Consider the following 15,217-nt stretch of genomic DNA (forward strand, 5'->3'; position numbering starts at 1 on the left):
GAGTTTCCACAGGATCCTCTCCTATTGATCTCCCCAATTCTTCATACCAGTGACGTGCGGTGAGGTTTATAGCTGGTGAGGCAGCAATTTTTTTAGACTTGTGGACTTCAACTCCCAGAATTCCATAGTCAGGCATGCTCAGTTGCGACCTGCCGCCCTCCGCCCTGGGCTTCGGCCACGGCACCGCCTGCCAGAGCTGCACGGAATCCGGGGCATGCTTGTCGGGCGAGGGCAGCTCAGATGGGGAGCGGACAGAGCGGAGGAAGCCTCTCTCCCCCCCCCGCTTCCCGCACCTGAAAGAACAAAGGGAACCTCTGCCACCGCCCGGGCAATCTGGCCGGCCTCTCTCGCGGCGGCTCTCTGGTGCCAAGCTTGGGAGTCCCTGGAGGAGCTGGCGGGGGCTGCAAGCACCGCAGGCTGGACTGGAGCCTCGAGTCTAGGGCAGCGAGTCATTCGATAGGAAACTTGCCTCTTGGAAGGAATGACTCGGCTTGGCTCCTGCTTTGTCTCTCCTGCCTCTTCGCTTCTCCGTTTGGTCTTTGGGCGGCAGATCGAAAGCGGGAGCCAAGCTGGGTCATTCCTCCCCAAAGGCAAGTTTCCCATCGAATGACTCGCTGCCCTGATGATGAGAGGTTAGGCTGTGCCTCACTTGCCTCACCTGACTGCACGTCACTGCTTCATACAAGCATTATACCAAGAAAGGAACAATCTGCAAATGATAAAGGGAGCATCTTAATAGTTCCTGGGACTAACACAAAATTGAAATTAAAATAAATAAATAAAAGAATTTTGTACAGGTAGTCCTTGACTTAGAACCATGATTGGGACCAGATGTTTTTAAACAAGGCAGCTGTTAAGTGAGTTGTGTTTTATGAAATTTTTTTTGCCATTGTTGTTATGCGAATCACTGCAGTTGTTAAAGGGAATCGTGCAGTTGTTAAATAAATCTGGACTCTCCAATTGACTTTGCTTGTCAGAAGCCAGGTGGGAAGATCGGAAATGTAGTCACATGACCGGAGGATGTGGCAAATGTCTTAATACATGCTGGTTGCCAAGCATCAAATTTTTGATTGTGTGACTTTCAGGATTCTGCAGTGGTGGTCACTTTTTTTCAGTCTGTTACTGTTTATTGGATTTATAAGCTGTCCAATTGCAACTTTGAGCGGTTGCAAAAGGAATGGTTGTAAGTCAAGGACTACTTGTAAATCCTCTGCAGTTACTCATTTGGAATAAACACTGGAATGGATCCAACAAGAACCTGTTGCTAAAGCTGGGCAGAAACCTATTGGTTAAATTACTGGAAAGCAGCCCGTTTGTCACCCATTATCTACCAGCCTGGTGCCTTCTAGAGGTGTTAGGATTCACTCCTATGTGTCCTAGTCTGTTGGAAATGGGTGCAACATTTCTGGGTAATGACAGGCTTGGGCATGTTGCCCTACTGTGTCACTCCAAAGGGAACAGATTGTTCAGCAGCTGGTAGAAAGTCCAACTTTGGCCACAGAGTTTCTCTGTTGAATTATGTATTGGGGAAGACCCGCAGTTAAATTTTGGGCATCCTATCTTCTGCAGATTATTTTTCAGGACAAATATACCTTGAATTTTCTGTCTTTCTTCAAGAATAATTGCTGGCAGGATGCTTCTTATATATTGCTAAACAAAGAGACACAACACAAGAAGATGTATGGCCACCCATCTCAAACAAGTGACTCTGGGTGGTGAACAATCATAAATTCAATGAAAACCAAGTATGAACTCAATACAAAAATGAATATGTATAGCAGCCGAGAAAAATACCATGTATATATAACCAGCAAATCGGACTTTTAATACCTTCAGTGGTTAGAGTGCAGTACTGCAGGGTGCTTCTGCTGCCTGCTGGCTGCCTGCAATTTGGCAGATTGAATCTCACCAGGCTCAAGGTTGACTCAGCCTTCCATCCTTCCGAAATGGGTAAAATGAGGATCCAGATTGTTGGGGGCAATATGCTGACTCTGTAAACTGATTCGGAGGGATTTAAGGCACTGTGAAGCGGTAGATAAATCTAAGTGCTATTATTATTGCTATTTGAACTGAACTTGTCCTATAGCAAACAATTGTTGTCTACCAGTCTGGTCTGATATCTATCTATCTATCTATCTATCTATCTATCTATCTATCTATCTATCTATCTATCTATCTATCTATCTATCTATCTATCTATCATCTATCTATCTATCTATCTATCTATCTATCTATCTATCTATCTATCTTTATTGATTTATCTCTCAACGAGTGTAATTTTCTCAAAGATGCTAAATATAAGGCAGGCCAAGAAAAAGATGAATAGATATATCTTTTAACAAAATACAAACAGCCACATTATCAAGAGATCCTTTGAAATGGACTTCATCAACAAGACTCATTCTTTATACTCTTGTGTAAATGACTTAGAGCAGGCTGTAAAGCACTGTAAAGTGGTATATAAGCCTAAGTGCTGTTTCTATTGCTATTCAGGCTATTTCTATTGCTATTCAAGGCCTGAGCACATAACTAGGTCTTCAAGTCCTTACAAAATGTCAACAGGATCAGGGCCACCTAACCTCTGGAGGGAGAATTTTTCAGAGGAAAGGGGCTACATCCTGAGAAGATATGCCTTCTAACCCCTTCCAGCCAACATGCCTTGACTGATAAGATTCAGAACATACCCATCCTGTTTGGCTGGATGTACATGTACATTTTGGGGGATGACGTGTAAAAGCTTAACAGAAATAAAACACAATTTGCCATAGTAAATAGTGCCTGCTCAGACTATTGCACAAGCAGTAACTATTGAGGGGCAGAGTCAAGGCTTTGGTTATCCTTTCTTCTAGGTCTGTAGAGATTCTCCGTCATCTAGGTCACGCTTGTCCCAATGGTGCTTTTTCAGGAGGCAACTAGACTTTCTTGGGGTTTTTTTTGAAGATGTTTCGCTTCTCATCCAAGAAGTTAGAACTGAAGAAGCTTCTTGGATGAGAAGCAAAACGTCTTCAAAGCAAAAACAAGAAAGTTCAGTTGCCTCCTGAAAAAAAAACCTTTGGGACTTTCTTCTGGGTCTTTTGTGATAGTAGAAATTAATTTAACTTTGGCAACTCAGCCTTTCTAGAAAGGAGTCTAGCCATGCATTCTACTTAACTACATTATGTAAAAGAATGTCCTTTTGAACGGTTGTTCAGTCCAAGTCCATTTTAAAGACAAAACCTCTATACAATTACAAGGTCCTGGAAATTGTTTAGAGGGTATGTCGTTAGTTCACACGTTACCAGGCTTGTTGGGTGACTCTCCACTGTCTCAGGGACAAGTTGGAGAATACAATTTTTTTCAATATGTTGGCACATGAGATCAGTTGTGTTTGCATTATCTTCTCTTGGAAAGACATATGCTGAGGTTTATGGAAAGCAAGTTCGCTAACTCTCTCAGTCAAATCAAAACAATCTGTTTCACCACTAATTGTATGAAATATTGGCTCACAGCAGAAATTCAAAGATCAAAAGACACAAGTTTAATGAGATAGACTATAATCCTCATATAACTTGATAATTTCTTCACAATCTTTCATTGTGATTTTTTGCATGCCACTGATATGGGATAATGGAATGGTTAAGTATAAATGGTAGATATAAATTAGATATTAACTTTGGGGTAAAGACATCTCTCTCTCTCTCTCTCTCTCTCTCACATACACACACACACTTTATGTTAGCTGGTTTTCTTCATATTCCCAATAAGGAAAACAAGAAAATAGAGTTTTTAATTAAAAAGATAAAGGAGCACTGTCATTTTTTGTGGCTATCTAGGTAAAATGCCTTATAACATAATTCTTCCCTGCCCATTTCCCCCATCTTAACATGTTCATGTTGGTTTCGTCTCTGTTTTTTTTCCTCCTTTACCTATTCCAAAGAGTAGGTATTCCTTCCTTCTTTGGAAGATGTTGTTCGGCTCCGGGTGCCAAAAAGGGAGGGAGTGTGTGTGCACGTTGCACATGCGCATTGGGGCGGCAAGCCAGAAGAGGAGCTACCCAGGGGGCATGCGCGCACCAGGAAATGAACTTCCATTTTCTGGCACGCCCATGTGCACCAGACAGCTGGTCTTCCAGTTTCTGGCACACATGTGCACACAAGATCAGCTGGCCAGCATGCATGCTGGAAACTGGAAGACCAGCCCTTCCAGTTTTCAGCACTGCCACATGCATGAAGGCCAGCTTATTGTCGCGTGCACATGTGTGCCAGAAACCCAGAAGAGAAACGGGTGACGCCATGTGTGCCAGGCAACATGGCTCTGTGTGCCACTTCAGGCACGTGTGCCATAGGTTTGCCATCATGGTTCTATGGAGTTTTGCCTTAGCCTCTTAATACTGAGTTCTGATGCATGAGTTTCCAATCACCACTATTCGTATCTTCTGGAGGTTGATTGGGACCCTAATATGCAAAACTAGCAAGAGCTGCCCTTTGCACTTTGGATAAATATCATGAGGTCAAAAGAAGAGTCTAGAAAAGCCATAATTGTATCATATTTGTATAAATTGCTGCTCCAGACAATCGTAATTGTATTATTCTGAAGGGAAAACACATTAAGTCAAGAAGAATATGTGTATAATACCTAAAAAGTTTGAGTAATGGAAAATTTAATTTGATGTTTAGACATTTGATGCCTAAAATATTCTCATTTCATCCTTACTGGACCTGTGTAATTGTCAGGATAATCTCATTCTTTCTAGCCATGGTGGATTTAAAAGAAACAACTTCAAAGTGTTAAAGAAAATGTAATCCTTTAGATATCAACAGGTTAAACAATTATATCTTTTAGTGTCAAAATCCAATCGCACATCACTAAGAACGCAGCCATAGAAACTTCTCATGATTACTCAATTGTTTAGAGAAAGTTAAATCTTCATGCAATTGAAAGTCAGTTGATCTTGGGAAGCTGAAAGAAAAGTATACTTGTAGTGTTAATTAATCCAACAAAGTGAAACTCAAACAGTTGTTTCTTGATCCACATCATCCTACAAACTCCACCCAATCCAACAAGGTGAACAGAAACTTCCAGTTAAGCAAAAAAATATTTTTGGTCTGGTTAGCTTGGTTTCCACTGACCGGATTAGGATATGTGTAATTATATCTAAAATGTCACAAGGAGATAACTGAAATCAGGTCACAATTAATTTAATTGTAGGCACGAGCCCAGTACTTAACTGGTACCAATATTCATTGACTTAGTAATTCTTAGTCTCACACTTGCCTTTAGTTGCCGGACAGAAAACAGGAAATCACAGGTTCTAAGCCAGAGAGGGAAGGTGAAGTAATTAGTAGCCAACCACTTCAATATCTTATCCAAGAAAACTTCATAGACATTAGAAATCAGATTCAAGAACATCTTTTTCTTTAGATTTATTAAGCTATCATGTCAAAGCTCTGCATTTGTAATATGGAATAATGCTATTGACACAGTATATAATCTAACTGCTGGAATGGTAGTTGTTGTTTTAGAATTTTAAACATTTAAAAGAATAAATACTAAGCATTTTAATTAAAATGATATAAATTAAAGTACATTAGATTTTCATAGTATTACATTTTCATATCTAACTTATGGTACATATCTAAGTTGGATATATCTAAGTTGGCCATGTTTACAATAGACGATAAAACTGAATGAATACATCCGCTATATACAGATACTACTGTATATGGATTTCCTCTCCTCCCTATTGTAAAAGATCTAAATATTTAAATATTGCCAGGAAAACAATTGATTATTTTATATAAACAGTCTAAGCCAGTGATGGCGAACCTTTTTCTTATGGCGTGCCAAAATTGTGCCCTTGCGCACATGTGCCCACACCAATTCAATCCTCCCTGCCCAACTGCGCATCCGTGCGTGACTCCCTCCCCCCCGCGCATGCACACATGACTTCTCCTCAGGCTCTGGAGGCTTTCCTGAAGCCTGGGGAGGGCGAAAACAACCTCTCCTGTGTCCCCCCCCGCCCGGAGGCCCTCCAGAAGCTGGAAATGGTTCATTTCCAAACTTCCGATTGGCCCATTGGGGCCATTTTTTGCTCTCCCCAGGCTTCAGGAAAGTCTTCGGAGGCTGGGGAGGGCAAAAAACGGCCCCAACAGGCCAACCAGAAGTTCGGAGATGATCCATTTCTGGCTTCAGGAAAGTCTCCGAAGGCTGAGGAGGGCGAAAACAGGCCCAACGGGCCAACCGGAAGATCGAAAATGATCCATTTCTGGCTTCAAGAAAGTCTCCGAAGGCTGAGGAGGGCGAAAACAGGCCCAACGGGCCAACCGGAAGATCGAAAATGATCCATTTCTGGCTTCAAGAAAGTCTCCGAAGGCTGAGGAGGGCGAAAAGAGGCCCAACGGGCCAACCCGAAGATCGAAAATGATCCATTTCTGGCTTCAAGAAAGTCTCCGAAGGCTGAGGAGGGCGAAAACAGGCCCAACGGGCCAACCGGAAGATCAAAAATGATCCATTTCTGGCTTCAAGAAAGTCTCCGAAGGCTGAGGAGGGCAAAAACAGGCCCAACGGGCCAACCGGAAGATCGAAAATGATCCATTTCTGGCTTCAGGAAAGTCTCTGAAGGCTGAGGAGGGCAAAAAACAGGCCCAACGGGCCAACCAGAAGTCTGTGTCATCTGGAAGGCCGAAAATCAGATGACGGCTGGCGTGCCAGCAAATATTGCTCCACGTGCCACCTGTGGCACACATGCCATAGGTTTGCCATCACAGATCTAAGCAAAGCACTCCTGCTTTCATTGGCATGATATTTTAACGTATATTTTGGTGAAATCTACTCATATTATATTGATGGTGCACATATATTGATAGACAGAAAAGAGCAAGATCTGTCTGTAAAACCCTGCCACTAATGCAGGAAAATGTCACGCACATTTATGGTGCAAAGAAAGATACACATTCAACTCAGACATGACTCAGAGGACTGGTAATAGGCTAGAATGGTAATACAAGTAGTCCTTGATTTACGACTCCAACTGAGCCCGAAATTTCTGATGCTAAGCGAGACATTTGTTAAGTGAATTTTGTCCCATTTTATGACTATTCTTGCCACAGTTGTTAAATGAATCATTGCAGTTCTTATGTTAGTAACATGGTTCTTGAGTGAATCTGGCTTCCCATTAACTTTGTTTGACAGAAGGTTGCAAAAAGTGATCACATGGCTTAGGGACACTGCAACTCAAATATGAGATGCTAAGCATCTGAATTTAGATCACATGATCTTGGGATTGCTGCAGCGGTCATAAGTATGAAAAACGGCCATAAGTCTAAGGTGACCAACCGTCCTCCTTTAGGGAGGACAGTCCTTCTTTTGTAAGTTCTGTCCTCCCTCGAAAAGTGTCCTCCTACACGTCCTCCTTTTTGATATTTGAAGGCTAATCTGTTGCGCGTTATGTGACGTATTTTATTAAACAGTTTTTAATGGTGGTTTTTTTACTTCATCGCAAGTATATTGAACAGATATTGAATCTTGTGTTGAATTTTTATCTAAAGAAATGCTAGACATTAAAATAGACGACAATTGTCTGAAGAAATTAGAAGACTGAATGTATATTTAAATTCTGAAAAATTAATACAATGGGAAAATCAACATGTTGAAATTGATAAAAGATGGGTGGATATTTTCAGCCATTTCAAAAATGAACATATTCCATGTGAACATTTATTTATACTTGTTCAATTTACGTTGTGCTGCCCTGGAACTAATGCAGCAGTTGAAAGAGTTTTTTTCAATTGCCAATGATTTTTCGACAAGTGAGAAATCGAGATTGAATGTTGATACTCTAGCTGCAGCCCTTGCCGTAAAATTCAATATGAAGGATATTTCTTGTTCAGATATTTCCAATATATTGTTAGAAGATGATACATTGACAAAAAATATTAATTCAATGGAAAAGTACTCATTTAAATAATAATTAACAGGCATGTAAGCATAATTACAATATAAAATGTTGCAAATGTTTTTATTATGCATATATCATATTTTAGTGTATTATTGTTGCAATGAATAAAATATTTCTTTTATTTACGATATATTTTTTCCAATTTATTTGTCCTCCTTTTCATTGTAAAAAAGTTGGTCACCTTACATAAGTCACTTTTTTCATTGTAACTTTGAATGGTCACTAAGTCAAAAATTCATGATAGCTTTCACTATTATCTGCAATTTGATTCTCTTGGCTGCCCAGACTACACAAATCCTCCCGTTAGGACACTGCATTATTCTCCTTCCCCAAATCTCTCCTGTCACAATGAAACCTAAGAAGGAACTTCTTGGGAAACCTAAAGCCATAGCAGTACAGATATATAGATTACACCGTATAGTAGAACTAAATCAATTGTGCATAGGTTGCATGGGTTTCAATTTATAATTGTGCTCTTCTAATGTATCATGAATAAGTTAAGAACTAAGTGATCAGAAATAAGTAAGAAATACCTTTTGCATATCATTCATATGTATGCAGAAGCAGATATTAAGTTTCTATAGGGCATGATCTCAGCAAATATGTGGAAGACCGTAAATTAGCTTATTTGGTGATTCCCGTATATCCTGCTACATGAAATAAATTGGTTCCTGTGGTTATGTTTAGCGTTATAATTCTGAGTTAATTGTATTTTGTTTGAACTACGATAACGCATAAGGTCTCTGTGTGCTTATGACTATTTTGCATGACGTGTATGAACTTGAATATAATAACTTTTACCTTTCCATTGGCTTAGTAATAAGCTTAGAGATCTGTTTGGTTATGGATTGGGCAATCGGTTGTCCTTGACTCATACGCGATTCTCTTTCAGTGTTTCCATTGTTTGAACTGTCAACTTTGCACACAGTTATAAAATCTGAAATCATGTTGATGATTGCCAGAAGTTATACAATTTTCATCGGCAATATCAACTATGCGAAAAATGCTACCAAGAAATATTCCAACTTTCTGACTTCGGCTCTTATGGATATCAGTAGGATGACAACATGGAAGTTGTCATCTTCTTCCCAAGTTTCCCTTCTGTGATACAGTATCTTGCTCATTTTAAGAAGGGGTTTTTAAGTGCATCTGGAAAAGAATAAACAAAAATGGAAGAAAACACTTGAGAGGCATCATGATATAACATGCACTATTCAGGTATGCATAATGAAAGGCGAGGGAAATTGGCAAAGTAGAACGAGACACAAAAATGCCTCTGGAAGTTAAACAATTATTTGAGGCATTATGCAATCATTAGGTATGTACTACTAAAGATTCAACAGGCCTTGGTATTTAGCAAGGCTGGGAAGAATTCTTTCCCAAAGCTTATTGATTCACCTGTCTTTCAATCCGTGAGGTAGTATTCAACTGATGTGGCATTATTTTTTTCAATGATAAACTATCATTGCTGGAATTTAAATGGGAGGGCAATAAATTGAGACAGCTCTGTGACACACATAAAGAAGGGGCAGAGTTTAATTGCATCACTGCAGCTGCCACCATGACTTTTAACTCCTTATTCTTTTGTGATATTTGACAGCTAGTTTGGTGTAGGAACCAAGAAATGGTGAGTTCTAGTCCTGCCTTAGGTATGAAAAACAGGCTGGGTGATCTTGGGCCAGTCGCTCTTTCTCAGTATGTGCGAGTTGGGACTAATACTTCTAACACCATTTTCTTGAACACAGTTTCTCCTCAGGGCTATGTCCTAAGTCTGCTGTTGTTCACCCTGTTGACCCATGACTATTGTGCTAGGTTTGCCATCAAACCAGGGGTGAATTTCAGCAGGTTCTGACAGGTTCTGGAGAACTGGTAGCAGAAATTTTGAGTAGTTCAGAGAGCCGGCAAATACCTCCTCTGGCTGGCCCCAGAATGGGGTGGGAATGGAGATTTTGCAATATCCTTTCCCCAGGAGTGGGGTGGGAATGGAGATTTTGCAATATCCTTTCCCCAGGAGTGGGGTGGGAATGGAGATTTTGCAGTATCTTTTCCCCAGGAGTGGGGTGGGAATGGAGATTTTGCAGTAACCTTCCCCTGCCACACCCACCAAGCCACGCCCACAGAACCGGTGGTAAAAGAAATTGAATTTCATCACTGCACCAAACATATTGTGGAGTATGTGGATGATACAACAGTAGTGGGCCTCAAGATGGCAATGAGCGTGCTTACCACAAGGAAATAGAGAGTTTGGTGAACTGGTGTAACAAAAAGATTGCATTTTTGCATTGCATGAGAAAAGTGCATCTTCCTCCCTCTGTCCTTATCATTTTCTATAGAGGGACAATTGAGAGCTTCCTGTCATATTGTATTACTGTCTGGTTTGGAAGCATTACTGCTTCGGCTAGGAAGGCGGTGCAGAGAGTGGTGAGGATGGCAGGAAAGATTATTGGTCGTTCACTTCCTTCGATCTGAGACATACCATATAAGCAATGCCGAAGCAAGGTCCGCAGGATTGTCTGGGACGCTACACACCCTCCTCATGACCTGTTTTCCTTGTTACCTTCTGGGAGGAAGCTTCATGGTACCTGATTTAATCACAGTTTTGTTCAGTACTATATAGCAGAGGCCCCCAATCTTTTGGGCATCAAGGACCAGTTGCATGGAGAAAGGTTTTTCCATGGACCTGAGGGGCTGTGGTTTTGCATGCTGATTGCATCCCACAGATGGGGCTTCGCTTGTTTGTGTAGACCAGTTGCTGTCATGCCACGGACCATTTGGGAACTCCTGCCATATAATATTAACTTTGTGAACTCTCAAGTTTCCTCTTTCCACTGTGTATTCAAAATGGACAGTATTAATGTGTGTGTGTGTGTGTGTGTGTGTGTGTGTGTATATACACGCTATAATTTCATTTTTAATGTGGGCCAGTGTGGTAACAGTAAAAAAATTACAAAAAAGGTTATCTTCTCTAAACAAACAAATGCTTACACCTATCTTCTCCCGTATGTAATTCTTTGGGACAATAGCACTTAGACTTACCATAGTGCTTTACAGCCCTCTCTAAGTAGTTTACAGCATATTGTCCCCAACAATCTGGCTCCTCATTTTACTGACCTTAGAAGGATAAAAAGCTGAGTCAACCTTGAGCCTGTCAGAATCAAACTTCTGGCACTGAGCAGTGAGTTAGCCTGCAATACTACATTCTAACCACTGCGCCACCACGAATCAAAGGCCCCAGGAGAAGCATTGAAAGAGGAAGACAGCCTTTTCCAGACAGTTGCCTCCAGATGTCATCATGTTGACTAGGAATAGTTGATGTGAGTAAATATTTCGGTAACTAAAATGGGGAAGCTGCATCCTAGAACCCTAATACCTGGGACAGCCCCAATGATGATGATGATGTTGATCTATGAATCAGAATCACGAGAACGGTAATCAAAATAATCTAAAGGGTATCTTATTACCTGCATTTTGCCTAAGTTTTTAAAATGTGTTTAGTTGAAGAAGGAAAATATATTACTATAAAAATACTTTCCAACAAAGTGAAACCAGACTCATAAATTGGGAAGAAGAAATTGGGAAGAAAGTCATCTGTTCCTTGAAAAAAATAATAACAATGAATGATGAATGGATTTTTCCTGTATTTTCCTCCCTTTATGCTTTTTACGGATTTGTTTTATGGATTTACATTTTTAAATACCGTATCCTGGCACTTCGTATTCAGATTTATTAAAAGATTAGAATTGTTTTAATCTTTATCTTACATAACAAGGTATCTGCTCCCAGGCAAAGACTTAATAGTCTGTTCTTTTATTCTGCCTCTTGATGCATAAGAATAGAGGCGAGTAGAAGATAGCCATCACTGCCCCCTAATCGTAGGCTGGGCATCCTCACTTTTAAGTTTTATTTACATTACAGTTAAGGTGAGATCGAAATCAGCAAGATCTTCATTTGCAAAATCAAAGGAAGACTAACTCATATTTGAACAATGAGGTGGATTTCATTATAGGAGCTGGGAGAGGCAAAAAGATTTCAATAAAAAGGTCAAGATGCTAGTTGGAATTAAAAAGTATATTAAAATTAAATTGAGGAGCAAGAAATAAACAAAAATGCATTTCAAGAGCATTTCTTAAAGTTAATTTGTATACATTATAAAATGAATTAACTATAACATCATAATCCACACTTAAATTACTTGCCATTGACTGCCTTCTGTTTGAGTTTTGCTTCTTATTAACTCAAGGCTGCATAGACTATTTCATGAACTAGTATAGCTTGCTATTTTGGTAGAAATATTAAAACTAAATAAATATACACGTGCATACAAAAATCCCTATATACATCCAAGGATCATCCTAAATCTGTTTAGCAGGCCAGCAATGATTCAGAGTGGGTCTATTATGATGCTGAGCGTTAAAAAGTCCAGACAAATTTAAAAAAATCAGCTTGATAGAAGCTCATCCTCCTGTCCTTTTAATAGTTATTTTTGTTGAACTTACCTGAGTAGAAATATAGAATATAAGTCTATAGCAGTGATTCTAAAACTTAGCTATTTTAACAGAGATGGATTTCAACTCCCAGAATTCCCCACTGGGGAATAAATTTAAGTCCATGTCTCTTAAAGTGGCTCAGGTTGAGAAATACAGGTCTACAGGTTGAAGTTTCAGGATGACACACATAACTTTAAATGTGGTTGTCAGAGTTTCTTCAAAAGTTAGCAAACTGTAACTTTAATGAGACAGGCAGAAAAGTCATAAATCATTAAATTTGTAAGAAGCAACCTTATTTACTGAATTTAATTTTAATTGTTTATGTGGAAATTAAATTTGACTTTTGTTTTGATCCATCTCTTTTGATTGGTTCTGCCCATTTTTTTGAAGTATTCTATACAGGTTTGACATTAGGAGGCCACTATTGGTGGGGTGGGGATCTACATGTCCCTAAACTAAGAGATTATACAGTTGATGTCCCCAAGCCATTCAGGAAAAAATCAGAAGTTTAATAAGGCATGAAATAAAAAGTTTGATTTTTTTTCTGTTTGATATGTTCAACATTTTTTTGACATATTCTTTTGTATAAATGGTGATACTCACACTCCTTACAAAGAGTAAAGTGAATACATTTTGGAAAGATAACTTGATATATATGTAATTTGTTGAACACCACTTCTTTATATGCACAAAGATGTTTGAGGCCTCTACATTCTAGATGTTTTGTTGAAAAGCTGCCTAAAACTCATTTTTAAATCACAGCTGTACTGTTCTTTCATCTTGAATTCTTCCTGCCATTTCAAAGAATTCTGTTAAAATCAGCCATCAGGAGGTCTCTCTCTTCTTCTTCTCTACCTCCCCCATAGCAAGGTACATGTTCTAGCCATTAGCTTCATACCTTGCATACCTTTGGAACAAGATGAATGGTTTCATGAAGTCTTCATTTTCTATTTTTATTTCTAGGTTATTCTGAGGTACTAGCCTTTTGTTTGAAAGTAATAAATGCCTACCCTCAGATTTAACTATGTTAGGTTATGTTAATCATCTTCTCTGTATAGTTTATTAAAATGTTCATTCTTTAAAAAAGAACGTTGATCTTGATCAGTGGACAGAAATTGGCAAGGTCCGATAAAACTTTATTTGAAAAATTATAATCTTAGAACATGTAATTTGTACATTTCAAAGGCGTTATTGGTGGTCATGCAGAGGACCTAAGCCCCATGTATTCAAAGCGTAAAGGGCGATGCTAGAGATCTCCATTGAGAGAGCGACCCTACTGAAAACAAGGTTGCCCTACACACTATTGCAAGCTACGGTGTACGGTCTCTGTATTTTGCTTCCATAATTGTAGAAAATGGTAGAAAGCAACGAGGAATTGGCTTCTTAAGGCTGGCCTCTTGGGAAATCCAATTTCATCTCTGGGTCTTAATAGACTTCACACAATTGACAGCTTCCTTGGTATTCTGTTTTATCACAACAGATAAAGTAGGATTCACATTTCACAAGTATTTTGCAAATCAGCGTATTGTATTATTTTTGGTTCAACATTCTGGGCAGGCAGGCAGGTTTGTAATATTTATAACATCTACATAGGCTATTTACTACTTCTTTTAATAAGCAGCTGGCCACATTTCCAAAGCAAGCATAGAGTTGAAGACACGCAGCGTTTTTATTTTCTAAGCATGTTTCTGGATCTGTGTAGGACCTAGAAACATAACCCTGGTTGTTTTCATTTTTTAATTTAAATGTCTAAGATATACTAAATTGGGTGAGACCAGATCAGTCAAAGGATGCAGTGCTCAGGGATTGCATGTTATCTTTTTTTTAAGAAGAACTATAAACATTGGATATGCAAACTGGGTCTTTCCCCTCCCTTCCTCCTGTCCTGTTTTCCTTTTATTTCATGCCTTTTAGACTGTAATCCTACAATTACAGACTCTCTTTATTTTGTTGCTAATCTGTAAACTGTTCTGGGAGACTTTCTGGCTGAAAAACGGAGTGAAAAGGTTTAAAATAAATGGATGAGATTGTTTAGATAGCAAATCTAAAGAGTTTGGGAGTCTGATTTGTAAAATCAGCAAGTATGGGATGGGAAGTTTCTCTTCTTTTACTCCATCACTTAACCCTAGAAGCTTCACCCTGTAGACAAGTCACAAATGTAACAGCAATGGGTAGTGTTTTTTTACACAGCATATTATTAGCTTTCCATGTCCCAACACAGGGCAGGCCATTCATTTAGATCTTTTGAAGAAGATATCACAAATTTGTAAGTAGACTCTATGGCCAATAAGTGAATGAAGTGCTGTGGAGATTAATAATACAGTTTTTAAATTTATACATTTGAGATGTTAATGGACTGCAATTCCTGTGATTCTTGACCATGTTAGTTAAGACATATCAGAGCTGAAGGCTAAGAACACTAGGAGGTCCATAAAATCCCAATCTCAATAGCAGCCCTTCAAATAAGAGAATAAATAAGATAATATCCTCCTTTATGAACCCTTCTTAGAAAGATTTTGTTGAGCATCTCACATTTTTTCCTTGCATTTTATAAATGCAGGCTGGTTGTCAAGTATCCAAAATGCAGCCGTGTGACCATAGGGCAGTGATGGTGAACCTATGGCACGCGTGCCACAGGTGGCACGCGGAGCCATTTGTCAGGGCACGCGAGGTGCTGCCCTGTCAGCTGGCCAGCGCGCATGTGAGCGCTGGCCAGCTGAGTTCACCCTTTTTTAAAGCCATTTTCTGCCCTCCCCAGGCTCCAGAGGCTTTATAGGAGCCTGGGGGGGTGGGT

The sequence above is a fragment of the Natrix helvetica genome, assembly GCF_964273705.1.
Source record: "Natrix helvetica genome assembly, chromosome: 4".
Classification (NCBI taxonomy): domain Eukaryota; kingdom Metazoa; phylum Chordata; class Lepidosauria; order Squamata; family Natricidae; genus Natrix; species Natrix helvetica.